The 14,142-nt window shown below is 37.1% G+C and overlaps 1 long non-coding RNA gene across 4 annotated transcripts; it reads left to right on the plus strand.

The window, feature by feature from the left end:
* The first annotated feature begins 1,437 nt into the window (after nucleotides 1-1,437).
* Nucleotides 1,438-7,996, plus strand: LOC132643498 (uncharacterized). 4 transcript variants are annotated; one of them, XR_009583623.1, is made up of 5 exons: nucleotides 1,438-2,415; nucleotides 2,762-2,808; nucleotides 3,608-3,680; nucleotides 4,228-6,895; nucleotides 7,651-7,996. It is a non-coding gene; the product is annotated as an uncharacterized LOC132643498 (long non-coding RNA). The 4 variants fall into 4 exon arrangements; XR_009583625.1 differs by having other exon boundaries at nucleotides 4,228-6,502; nucleotides 6,849-7,996; XR_009583624.1 differs by having other exon boundaries at nucleotides 4,225-7,996.
* Nucleotides 7,997-14,142: the final 6,146 nt, after the last annotated feature.

Raw genomic sequence — 14,142 nt, forward strand, 5'->3', positions numbered from 1 at the left:
ATCTCATTCAACTGCCATTCAGAAGCTTGAATCACAATTCAAAGACCTTTCCAGAAAAGTGCATACTACTAAATGTGGACACCTACCAAGTGATATAGTTCCAAATACAATAGGTAGTGGGGTAAAGTCTATGGAGCATGTAGCTGTTAATAGCACCCGAAGTGGAAAAATACTTCAAGGTGCTGATAAAAAGGTATTGATCTTGAGCTGATTGTTGAAAAAGAGGCATAACCTAATGTGTCTGATGTTATTATGGAGGAAGAAACAGAGAAGGAAATCCCTGTTATAGCTGGAGAGAAGCAGAATCTTGAAAATCCTGAGGCACAAGGAGAAAAAAATCAAAAGGAGAAGGCAAAACTTTCTGGCGCTCTTCGCCCTTTGATTCACTTGTTCAAATCTTCACCATCTTTTTCTCAAAGGTTAGTGAGAAAAACAGAGGATTACAAGTGCTTGCGATTTTATGATCAACTCAAGTAATTGACGATGAACATTCCTTTGATGGACCTTATCCAAGAGATGCCTGGGTTTGCTAAATATTTGAAGGACCTCTTAACAAAGAAGAATAAGCCATTGTAATAAGACACTGTGGACATCACTCATCGTGTCAGCGCTATTATTTCCAAGACCACGGTGCAGAAAAGGGAAGATCCTGGAGCATTCACCATTCTTTGCACTATAGGACAACAGGATTTTTTCAAGGCATTGTGTGATAACGGGGCTAGCATAAATCTTATGCCCTTTGAGATTTTCAAGAGATCAGGTTTGGGGATGCCAAGACCCACTACCATGAGGTTGCAAATGGCTGACAGGTCGATCAAAAGGCCAGTTGGGATGGTTAATGATATTCTTGTTCGAATTAGGGAATTCCTTGTTCCGACAGATTTTGTGATTCTTGACTGTGTGTCACACCCATTTTTTTGCGCCCCCGCGCTATAAACGCGCAAGTTTTTATTATTAAAGGGTTTTTCCATTTGAAGTGACGGTTTTGAAAATGGATTATTTATTTACTCAGAGTCGCCACTTGGAATTGAGTTTTGGTGTTCCAAGTTGTTACATCCCGTATTTTCGTGCGTTGGAAAGCGTGCGAGTTAAATGACATTAGTAACGGAAGCGAGGTTATCCCTCAACCTTATAGGCGGTATTGATGGTACAGATGTGTTATAAATATTAGAATTTAAACAAAGCTAAGAAAATAAGTTTCGTCGAGGTTCAAAATTTATTTAAATGAAATACAGTCCAAGCTATAATATCCTGTATTTTTGTACTAGGAAATCGAAGCGTCTAGGATGAGCAAATTGTACCGATTGTAAGATTTGGTCATAGTCAAACATGAAAATAAAAGAATTCGGTGTACACAAGAAATGGAGTCCCGAGATGATTTAAGATGGAAAAGTGTGATGACTGGAAATAATATTTTATGTGTGGCAAATGAGGTTATGGACTAGTGTTATATTACACGGTCATGGTAACGAGTATATGAAGTGTGTCGAAAATGATCACCATTTAAATGAATTAATATCAAGAAATTAATTATATGTGTAATTGGTTAAATGCTGGATTATAGTGGGGATGAAGGAATTAAATACTTAGTTATTTGATAATATTACGTGCCAACCATTCTACGTGGAAGTCTTGGAAATGAGCAGCATATGACTATGCAAATTTATGTAATGGGTGACATATTTTGGTGTAGTGTGATCATTATCATTATGAGCTAAGTGGACCCCAAAACCCACTATAAAAGGATTTATATAGAGATCATTCTAGTGGGAAACAATTCAAGTAAAATATTTGGGCAGTAACGATTTTTCCATGGAAAAGTTTGCAAACTTAGCAATCTTGTTTTGGAAAGTAAAAACACTTAGGTAATGTTTAAGGGACAATATGTCCACATGGGTCCCATGTGGGGAAAGATCATTTTTTATGTGTAATTATAAGTATAGATAAATGTGGCTTTTAGGGAGTGACCTTGTTAAATTATAATAGTGACTAATTAATCAAATGAGTAGCTAGTGAAGTGGTAGGAGTCCACGTGTATTATTTTTATTCACATGGAAAGCTTCTAATAAATTCACATGGTATGCTAACGTGTCCCTATAGGATACAATGAGCCAAAAGTTAGGCCAGTAATTTGTTTACATAGTGGAAGGTTAACATTGAAAGGACCAAACATTTTCAGCAACTTTCCACTTCATTTTCTATTTCAAGAATCAATGTTCATCTTTGGAAGAGTGCAAAACGTTGCTATCAATTCTTATGCACTTTGAATAAGCAAATTGATAGAAGTTGCTTACGGTTGTAGCTCATCTGGAGCCCTCGGCTAAGCGCCATTTTTTTTGAAAGAAAGATTATAATTTCCACCAAGAATTTTAAGAGGTCAAGCTTGCTAGTAAGGTTTTTCTTCCAGTTGTTGAGGTAAGGTTTATTCCCTCCTACATGTTCTAGAGATGGTTTTGGTCTTTATACAATTAGATGGATGTTGAATTTGTGAAAGGAAAACTTACGTCATGCTAGAACTTGTATTGATTTTATGGACTGTTTTGGAAGTGATTTAAGAATGGATTTAATTCTAGTTTGATATGAAATTGTTGGTATTGTTGTTGTTAGTATTTTTATTGATGTTTGGCTAAGTTGGAATTTCGAGGATTGTTAAGTTTACAGGGGAAATGCTGCCCGAATTTTGTTAAGTTTCATTCGTACTTGGATTGGTTAGCAAGTGATGTGGATAATCTAACTGTGGCCTATGTTATCTTAATTTTAGACCTGCGAGCACGAGAAGTAGACGTTGGACATTAGATAGAGTTCAAGGTATGTGAGGCTAGTCCTTTCTTTCTATGGCATGAATCTTATAGCTTGACTCTCTTTTTATCCATAAGTTCCCTTAAGTTCCGGAAAATATGAGTCTATGTCCGTAATTAGCCACACAAGGTAATGAGTAAAGTATAGAAATCCCAATACTCATGTTGTGATGATCCTATGATGTTAATGATGCTATTTATTGCTTACACTCACCTTATATGCTAATTCCTTCAAGGTGAGGCAGGATGTCAATGAATGTTCCATAATGACGTCGGAAGCCACCGACCTTACGTCACTCCGATATAGTTATGGCTTTTGATTGGGCTCTTATGCATGCTTTATATATATATATATATATATATATATATATATATATATATATATATATATATATATATATATATATATATATATATATATATATATATATATATGTATGTATTTTATCACACCGCGCCGCGCTATAGTCGGCCGGGCAGGCACGTAGATGTGCACACCACTATAGTGGGCAGCTTATACCCCGGACGCGGGAGGCCTGGACGCAGGCTATTATTATCACACCGCTCCTACATGGACGGGCAGCTTATATATGTATACATACATGACATGATAATGATTATGAGTAATTCAGCATGCATTATTTCATTTATATTTGACAGCCAGTACAGATTGCTCTTTCTTGATGCCTCCTTATTTCATTGATGCTTTCCTATTTCATTGATATATTGATATTGTTTATGACTCTCATACTCAGTACAATATTCGTACTGACGTCCGTTTTCTTCGGACGCTGTGTTCATGCCCACAGGTAGACAGGGAGGTGAGCTTGATCCAGATTCTTAGTAACTGTCAGCTGATTGAGAGAACTCTATTGTTCGGAGGTGCTTATGTTTATTCTTTGGTTCATATATGTATTTTGCGCACGACAGAGTCTTGTTTCGTCTATATGTATAATATGTCAGTAGAGGCTTGTAGACACGCAGTGTGGGTTAGATGGTCTCACAAGATTACTATGTTATACTTGTATATGTTATTTTGATAGCCTAAGGGGCGCATGTATATAAAATCATTTGTGTTTTTTTAAAAATGAAAAATGGTTGTCTTATGATTATGAGATTATGAATGATAAAGAAATGTAAAAAGGTTATGACGAGTGAGGAAACGAGCGGTGCTCGGTGGTTAGCCCCGGGTACCCGTCGCGGCCCTAGTCGGGTCGTGACAAAAGTGGTATCAGAGCAGTTCAGTCCCAGGAAGTGTCTACGAGCCGTGTCTAGTAGAGTCTTGTATATGGTGTGTTGCGCGCCACATTTATAAACAGGAAGCTACAAGACATTTAGGATGTTACCTTTTCCTTCTACTCTAGATCGTGCGACAGAGCCAAGAGATAGGAAATGATATCCCTTATGTACTGACCTTTGATTTCAGCAGGAGAGTGGTGTCGACAAGTGAAGGTAAATAATGCTACTGGAAGTTACAGAGGCTAATATTTCATTGAGGTTACGTTATCAGAAATTATATACAAAGAATGGCGACTGGTCATCATCAAGGTTAGTAATTGTGAATATAGTAAGAAAATGGATTGAATGTATATATATTGACGATAAGTTCAGTTATAAAGTGTGAACAGAAGAAGCTGAAGGAATTAGTAAAAAGATAAGTAAGCAGGGTATATGTTAGATATGGTGCAGATTACAGGTATGATTGATATGTCGCTAAAGATTTAAAAGGGAAAGGAGATAGAAAAGTATAACGGGTACAGTTTGAGTTGGACATACGAGGTAAGTTCATCATTTTTTTTTATATACGGTTGTTGATATTGGGAGCCCTGTGTGGCTATGATATGATATATATATACTGGCCCTGTGAGGCATTGTTGGTATTTCCTGCGTGCAGGTTTTGGGATAGTAAGAAATACAGAGAAAACTCTGTCGAAATTTTCCTAGAATTAAAGGAGAATGAGATATAGGTTCGTAAAAGGTCTTGAAAGGTCATGTCAACAGTAATGATAAGATTTGACTAAGTTGCGAGTATGGCTGACTTCAAAAAATAATAAGTTAATCGTTGAATTGATGGTAATAGTAATTATGAGGTCGATATCGATATGGTAAAAAGAAATGCTAGGACAATTTGGAAGGGCTTGTGATAATAAGAGATGATTTAGAAAAGGTTGGCAAATTTTAATATAGCGTTATATTGAGGTATCAACTGAATTAATAAGCAAGGTGAGACACGACATGATAGAAGAGTAACTGATTCTTCATAAGATCACCATATCCAGTATACTTATACAGGACTAGTTTAACATTCGAGGACGAATGTTCTAAAGGGGGGAAGAATGTTACATCCCGTATTTTCGTGCGTTGGAAAGCGTGCGAGTTAAATGACATTAGTAACGGAAGCGAGGTTATCCCTCAACCTTATAGGCGGTATTGATGGTACAGATGTGTTATAAATATTAGAATTTAAACAAAGCTAAGAAAATAAGTTTCGTCGAGGTTCAAAATTTATTTAAATGAAATACAGTCCAAGCTATAATATCCTGTATTTTTGTACTAGGAAATCGAAGCGTCTAGGATGAGCAAATTGTACCGATTGTAAGATTTGGTCATAGTCAAACATGAAAATAAAAGAATTCGGTGTACACAAGAAATGGAGTCCCGAGATAATTTAAGATGGAAAAGTGTGATTACTGGAAATAATATTTTATGTGTGGCAAATGAGGTTATGGACTAGTGTTATATTACACGGTCATGGTAATGAGTATATGAAGTGTGTCGAAAATGATCACCATTTAAATGAATTAAGATCAAGAAATTAATTATATGTGTAATTGGTTAAATGCTGGATTATAGTGGGGATGAAGGAATTAAATACTTAGTTATTTGATAATATTACGTGCCAACCATTCTACGTGGAAGTCTTGGAAATGAGCAGCATATGACTATGCAAATTTATGTAATGGGTGACATATTTTGGTGTAGTGTGATCATTATCATTATGAGCTAAGTGGACCCCAAAACCCACTATAAAAGGATTTATATAGAGATCATTCTAGTGGGAAACAATTCAAGTAAAATATTTGGGCAGTAACGATTTTTCCATGGAAAAGTTTGCAAACTTAGCAATCTTGTTTTGGAAAGTAAAAGCACTTAGGTAATGTTTAAGGGACAATATGTCCACGTGGGTCCCATGTGGGGAAAGATCATTTTTTATGTGTAATTATAAGTATAGATAAATGTGGCTTTTAGGGAGTGACCTGGTTAAATTATAATAGTGACTAATTAATCAAATGAGTAGCTAGTGAAGTGATAGGAGTCCACGTGTATTATTTTTATTCACATGGAAAGCTTCTAATAAATCCACATGGTATGCTAACGTGTCCCTATAGGATACAATGAGCCAAAAGTTAGGCCAGTAATTTGTTTACATAGTGGAAGGTTAACATTGAAAGGACCAAACATTTTCAGCAACTTTCCACTTCATTTTCTATTTCAAGAATCAATGTTCATCTTTGGAAGAGTGCAAAACGTTGCTATCAATTCTTATGCACTTTGAATAAGCAAATTGATAGAAGTTGCTTACGGTTGTAGCTCATCTGGAGCCCTCGGCTAAGTGCCATTTTTTTTGAAAGAAAGATTATAATTTCCACCAAGAATTTTAAGAGGTCAAGCTTGCTAGTAAGGTTTTTCTTCCAGTTGTTGAGGTAAGGTTTATTCCCTCCTACATGTTCTAGAGATGGTTTTGGTCTTTATACAATTAGATGGATGTTGAATTTGTGAAAGTAAAACTTAAGTCATGCTAGAACTTGTACTGATTTTATGGGCTGTTTTGGAAGTGATTTAAGAATGGATTTAATTCTAGTTTGATATGAAATTGTTGGTATTGTTGTTGTTAGTATTTTTATTGATGTTTGGCTAAGTTGGAATTTCGAGGATTGTTAAGTTTACAGGAGAAATGCTGCCCGAATTTTGTTAAGTTTCATTCGTACTTGGATTGGTTAGCAAGTGATGTGGATAATCTAACTGTGGCCTATGTTATCTTAATTTTAGACCTGCGAGCTCGAGAAGTAGACGTTGGACATTAGATAGAGTTCAAGGTATGTGAGGCTAGTCCTTTCTTTCTATGGCATGAATCTTATAGCTTGACTCTCTTTTTATCCATAAGTTCCCTTAAGTTCCGGAAAATATGAGTCTATGTCCGTAATTAGCCACACAAGGTAATGAGTAAAGTATAGAAATCCCAATACTCATGTTGTGATGATCCTATGATGTTAATGATACTATTTATTGCTTACACTCACCTTATATGCCAATTCCTTCAAGGTGAGGCAGGATGTCAATGAATGTTCCATAATGACGTCGGAAGCCACCGACCTTACGTCACTCCGATATAGTTAAGGCTTTTGATTGGGCTCTTATGCATGTTTTATATATATATATGTATGTATTTTATCACACCGCGCCGCGCTATAGTCGGCCGGGCAGGCACGTAGATGTGCACACCACTATAGTGGGCAGCTTATACCCCGGACGCGGGAGGCCTGGACGCAGGCTATTATTATCACACCGCTCCTACATGGACGGGCAGCTTATACATTATCACACCGTACCTATATGGACGGGCAGCTTATATATGTATACATACATGACATGATAATGATTATGAGTAATTCAGCATGCATTATTTCATTTATATTTGACAGCCAGTACAGATTGCTCTTTCTTGATGACTCCTTATTTCATTGATGCTTTCCTATTTCATTGATATATTGTTATTGTTTATGCCTCTCATACTCAGTACAATATTCGTACTGACGTCCGTTTTCTTCGGACGCTGTGTTCATGCCCACAGGTAGACAGGGAGGTGAGCTTGATCCAGATTCTTAGTAACTGTCAGCTGATTGAGAGCACTCTATTGTTCGGAGGTGCTTATGTTTATTCTTTTGGTTCATATATGTATTTTGCGCACGACGGAGTCTTGTTTCGTCTATATGTATAATATGTCAGTAGAGGCTCGTAGACGCGCAGTGTGGGTTAGATGGTCTCACAAGATTACTATGTTATACTTGTATATGTTATTTTGATAGCCTAAGGGGCGCATGTATATAAAATCATTTGTGTTTTTTTTAAAATGAAAAATGGTTGTCTTATGATTATGAGATTATGAATGATAAAGAAATGTAAAAAGGTTATGATGAGTGAGGAAACGAGCGGTGCTCGATGGTTAGCCCCGGGTACCCGTCGCGGCCCTAGTCGGGTCGTGACACAAGTCACCTAATGAATCCCTAATCAAAAGGAAATGACTCTTTTATTATGGTCCGCGAAAACAGAAGACCGGGTAAGGAATTCTGTTGACCGGGGAGAAGGTGTTAGGCATTCCCCGAGTCCCGTGGTTCTAGCACGGTCGCTTTATCGACTTATACTTAGCTTAAATTAATCTTTGAATATATTATGTATCTGAGCCTTGATTTGCTCGTACTTTTATTGTTGAACATTTTTTATTGGTTTTAACTCGGATGCGTAACCGCATTCCAAATCTTTTAAGCATCTCAAAGTAAGATGCATAACTGCATTCTTATTCGAAACGAGATTAATTATTAAAACGAATTCGACTAAGGTACGTAACCGCATCCTTGAGTTATTAAAAGAACGTCTCGAAATAAGATGCGTAACCGCATTCTTAATCGAAACAAATGTCTTGAAATGTGCCTAAAGCTCATCTAGCGTTAAAGGCAATTATTTGTCTCTAAAATCCGAGACTTATTATTATTGGTTATTATTAATTTCACTCTTTTGACAACGGGTTTTGGATAAATTCGCAACCCATCTCGCTCCCTTAAAATTTGTTTTGACGCTCTTTTCTTTTATACTTGACAACGGAATTTGAAATAAATTCGCATCCCATCTCGCTCATCGCACAATTAACTATCTAATTCGAGCCTTAGATATTTGTTGAGGCTCAAAATACCGTATGCATCTAATATTAAATTTCGGAACACGCAGCTCGTAGTCAACAAAAATGTGAATATATTCAAGTGATTAAATAAAAATGTCCAAGTAATGTAGATAAGAGGTATGGAAGCCAAAAAATAAATACCATATCATGCTTTAAAGACTTTCACGTTAACTTCCACAATTCCAAACAAATTCAAACCTTAAACCAACATTTGCTACTAACTATTAAAATTTTAAACATGCTAAAGTCCACTGGAAATCACTAAATTAATTAAGCACCAAACTTGGAGAATTAAATACGAATATGAAGATACTAAACAAAACTAATGCCATTTATTTTCACAAACAAAACTACATGTAGAATCAAAACAAACACCATATGAATATTAACGTTTTTGCTTTTTTTTATTTTTACAAAACACTAATACCCAACAAATCATCTACACAAGCTCAAACAAATATTGTCAGGATATCGTACTCACTGTATAAGAAGTAAAGAACTGATCCTCCTATTTTTATTAAACCAACTAAAACATGATCCATTTAATTCTTGAATAAGATGATACTTAAATCAAATATAGACCAACTAAATTTCAAACTAATTACTGAATAGAACGTTCAAACATAAGAGTAGTCATCAATGCAACTAACTAAATGCTATTAGCAAAAAGTATCATTTAAAAAGAAAGCCATCAATATACACCAGATTCGTGTAAGAAATAAAATGAGGGATGAAACAAAAGAGAAGGAACTAGACCTTCAATGAAGCTAATACGCTTCTTCAATATCAGTGAAAGCACCTTTGGTGTTATAGTTGAAAACAATGAACATAATCCGACGAGTAAACTTACACCCACGAATGAAACCGTGACCGACCAAAAGACCACGACCGGAAAGCCTCGACGTCTCAATCAAACGGCACCTCGACTCATCTGTTGAGATCGGGCGAAGAAAAATGCAGATGGAATGACACAGTTCTTAATGGGGTTTACATGGTTGTTATGATGCTAAGAGAGCTATTAATTTTCCATCTAAAATCTGGGTGAGGAACTTGGTGTTTGTATCTTGAAAGGGTGCTTTATCTTGTAAGGATGATGAAGCCAAGGTGCTATGGTATTAAGATGCTGTGCCTTTTATTTTCTATAGCTGCTGATGTTTTTTTCATGAAGAAGAACAAATGCTTGGTTTAGGTTTCTTGCGGCTGATTGATTTTTGTGTTTTTTCTGTCCGTTTCTCTTTTCTCTCTCTTCTATTCTCTCTCTCTATCTACCATTCTATATCTCCCCCCCCCCCCCCCCCCCCCTTCTGTATCCCTCCTTCTATCTATATAATAAAGAGCCTCCAAAAAATATTCCAAAACGCCCCTCTATCACGTGTTCTGCCCCTCTTTCTTTCATTTTTCATTTTTTTAAATTGTGTGGGCCCCATCCCTAACAGTAACATTTCCCTAAAAAACGTGAACCCCCTCCCCTTTTGTGATAAGGTTTGTTATCAAACTTTATCATTTTGGGTGAGGTGGTACAATTCTATTTTCTCATCATTTTTTTTAAATATAAAAACAAAAAATATTTAATAACTATTTTTAGATAACCGAAAAAAAAATTCTTAAAATAAATGACTGACTAAGCAAAATTAAAACCTATAAAGCATATTTTTGTAATTTTTCTTTCTTTAAAACACAAAACTTATACTCTAAAATAGCAAATATTTTTGTTCTTTTTGATTTTCGCAAATAAGCCTACTAAATAAAAATAGAATAAAATCGACACGTCAAAATTAAAATTAAAAGAAATATTTAAAAACTATTCGGTGAAACACACGGGGAGGGTCAAAATCACGTGTCTACACTGTGTTGTTGATCAAGATATTCCTATTATTCTAGGGAGATCTTTCCGTGCTACAGGGAGGGCTCTTATGGATTCAGAAAAGAATGAAATCAAGTTCTGGGTTAATGATGAGGAGGTGACTTTTCAAGCTAGCAAGGGTATGAAATTTCCCAGTCTTTATCAAAGTATTTTGGGTTATTACTTCTTTGGATATGGTGGATGAAGCGGTGGAGTTCAAGATGGAAGAAGAATGCTTGGGTGAAGCATTATCGGCCATCTTGGTAAATTTCGATGCAAAAGAGATGGAAGGATATATTGAGATGGTAAACTCACTCACCGGTCTGGGTTCTTACTCTTATGAGCCCCAAGAAATTGTCTCTTGATCTAGAGAAGCGAACAACTCCTCTAGCAAAACCTTCCATTATTGAGCCGCTAAAGTTGAAACTCAAGCAACTTCCATCCCATCTTAGATATGAGTTTCTTGGATCAAATAGTACTCTCCCAGTTATTGTGTCATCACTTCTGAATGAAGGCCTGAATCAAAGACTCCTCGCAATCTTGAGAAAACATTTGAGGGCTATGAGTTGGACTATTGCAGACATCCGGGGGATTCCCTCCGGAATTTGTGAGCACCGAATTCAGTTGGAAGAGGAAAGTTTACCAAGTGTTGAGCATCAGAGAATATTGAATCTACCGATGCAAGAGGTGGTAAAGAAAGAGATTATTAAGTGGCTAGATGCTGGGGTGGTTTACCTGATTGCCAATAGTCCATGGGTGAGTCCAGTCCAATGTGTACCAAAGAAAGGAGGAATCACTATTGTCCCTAATTCAAAAAATGAGTTGATACTTACAAGAACTGTCACCGGTTGGAGAGTTTGCATGGACTACAGAAAGCTGAACACTGCATCTTGCAAGGACCATTTCCCTATGCCTTTTATTGATCAAATGCTTGATCGGCTAGTTGGAAGGTCTTATTATTGTTTCTTGGATGGGTACTCTGGGTACAATCAAATCAATATTGCATTGGAAGATCAAGAAAAGACTACTTTCACTTGTCCCTATGGAACATTTGCTTTCAGCCGAATGCCATTTGGTCTTTGCAACGCTCCAACTACCTTCCAGTGATGTATGATGTCCATATTCTCTGATATGGTTGGAAATGTTATTAAAGTCTTCATGGATGATTTCTCTGTTATACGATATCCATTCAATGAATGTTTAGACCATCTTGATCGGGCGCTACAGAGGTGTGAGGAGACAAACCTAGTTCTTAACTGGGAAAAGTGTCATTTTATGGTAAATGAGGGAATTTTCCTTGGCCATAAGATTTCCGAGAAAGGGATTGAAGTTGACCAAGCCAAGATCGATGTGATTTCAAAACTCCCTCCACCCATCTCAGTTAAAAGGGTTCGGAGTTTCTTGGGGCACGCTGGATTTTATAGAAGATTCATCAAAGACTTCTCCAAGATTGAAATCCAATGTGCAAACTTTTGGAAAAGGAGTCAAAATTCAATTTTGATGAAAAGTGCATCAAGGAATTAGAAGATTTGAAGTTGAAATTGACTTCAGCCCCTATTGTTGTGTCTCCGAATTGGTCTTTGCCTTTCGAATTGATGTGTGATGCCAGTGGTCTTGCTATTGGCGTTGTGCTTGGTCAGCGGCTCAACAAAATCTTGCACCCAATTTATGATGCAAGCAAAACACTAAATGGAGCTCAAATGAATTATACAGTGACAGTGACAGAGCAAGAGCTACTTGCTATTGTTTATGCTTTCGAAATGTTTCGGGCCTATTTGGTGGGTGCCAAGGTACTGGTTCACACCGACCATGCTGCCTTGAAGTATTTGATGGCTAAAAAGGATACTAAGCCACGATTGATTAGATGGGTGTTGCTACAAGAATTTGACTTTGAAGTCAAAGACCGAAAAGGGTCAGAGAATCAGGTGATTGACCATCTTTCTAGACTTGAAGAAGCAGGAAGACCGACTGATGTGCTAGATATTGATGACACTTTTTCGGATGAAAGATTATTGGCGGTTTCTAGTAATATGACACCATGGTATGTCGATATTGCCAAATATTTGGTAATCAGCATTGTTCCTGAAGATTTGAAGTCATATCAAAAGAAAAATTCTTGAGAGATTCCAGATAATATTATTGGGATGAGCCTTACTTATTCCGGACTTGCGCAGACAACCTTATCAGAAGATGTGTGGCTGAGTCTGATATGATGGAAATCTTGAAGGCTTGTCATGATTCTGCAGCTGGTGGGCATCACAGTGGAAACAGAATTGCAGCTAAGGTGCTAGAATGTAGCTACTATTGGCCCACCATCTATCGTGATGTGAATATGCTGGCATGTTCTTGTCATAAATGCCAGCGCCAAGGCATCATAGGTCAGAAGCATGAAACACGGATGAATTTTGTGCTTGAGGTGGAGCTCTTTGATGTGTGGGGCATTGATTTTATGGGGCCATTTGTGAGCTCATATGGCCTAAAATATATTCTTATTGCAGTAGATTATGTCTCCAAGTAGGTGGAAGCGGTGGCCTTGCCTAACAATGATGAGAGGAGAGTCATTGCTTTCCTAAAGTAGAACATCTTTACCAGATTTGGCACTTCCAGAGCCATTATTAGTGATAGTGGTTCTCATTTCTGCAACAAACCATTCGCGGATCTTCTTGAAAAATATGGCGTGCATCACAGGGTTTCCACTCCATATCATCCTCAGAAGAGTGGTCAGGTTGAAGTCTCCAATCGAGAGATAAAAAGCATCTTGGCAAAGACAGTCAATGTGAATCGCACTAACTGGTCCAAAACGTTAGATAATGCTCTATAGGCATATCACACAGCTTTCAAAACACCTATTGGGACTTCACCGTATAAGCTGGTATTTGGGAATGCATGTCATTTGCCTATTGAGCTTGAGCATAAGGCTTTTTCGGCATTGAAAAAGTTGAACATGGATTGGCAGGAAGCAACAAAGCCGAGGTTGTTTCAAATCTACGAGATGGATGAATTTAGGTACAATGCCTATGAAAGTGCAACATTGTACAAGGAAAAAATGAAATACTATCATGACTCGAAGATCCTCAAAAGGGATTTTCAGCCAAATGATTTGTTCCTGTTGTACAATTCGCGCCTAGAGTTCTTTCCGGGCAAGCTAAAGTCTCGATGGTCAAGGCCGTTTGAAATTGTTAGTGTTTCCCCAAATGGAAGCATCATTGAAGTGAAAACTGAGGATATCACTCGGACTTTTAAAGTCGACGCGCAAAGAATGAAGCACTATCATTTGTGCATTGATAATGGCAAAGTGGTTGATAGATATCATTTAAAACACGGTTCTTGGGCTAGCAATAGAGGTATCACATCGAGCCGCGACGTTAAATCAAGCGCTGTGTGGGAGGCAACCCACATTTATTGCTTTATGTTACTTTAAATATCGTATTTCCTTTGTTTTTTTGTTTTTTTATGTTTGCTGATATGTTAGGATTCTAATGAAAGAGGAGGCAAAAATAAAGTAAGTGTTAGAGTTTGCACCGAAAGGACGCTCCACGTTATGC

The sequence above is a fragment of the Lycium barbarum genome, chromosome 6, assembly GCF_019175385.1.
Source record: "Lycium barbarum isolate Lr01 chromosome 6, ASM1917538v2, whole genome shotgun sequence".
NCBI lineage: Eukaryota > Viridiplantae > Streptophyta > Magnoliopsida > Solanales > Solanaceae > Lycium > Lycium barbarum.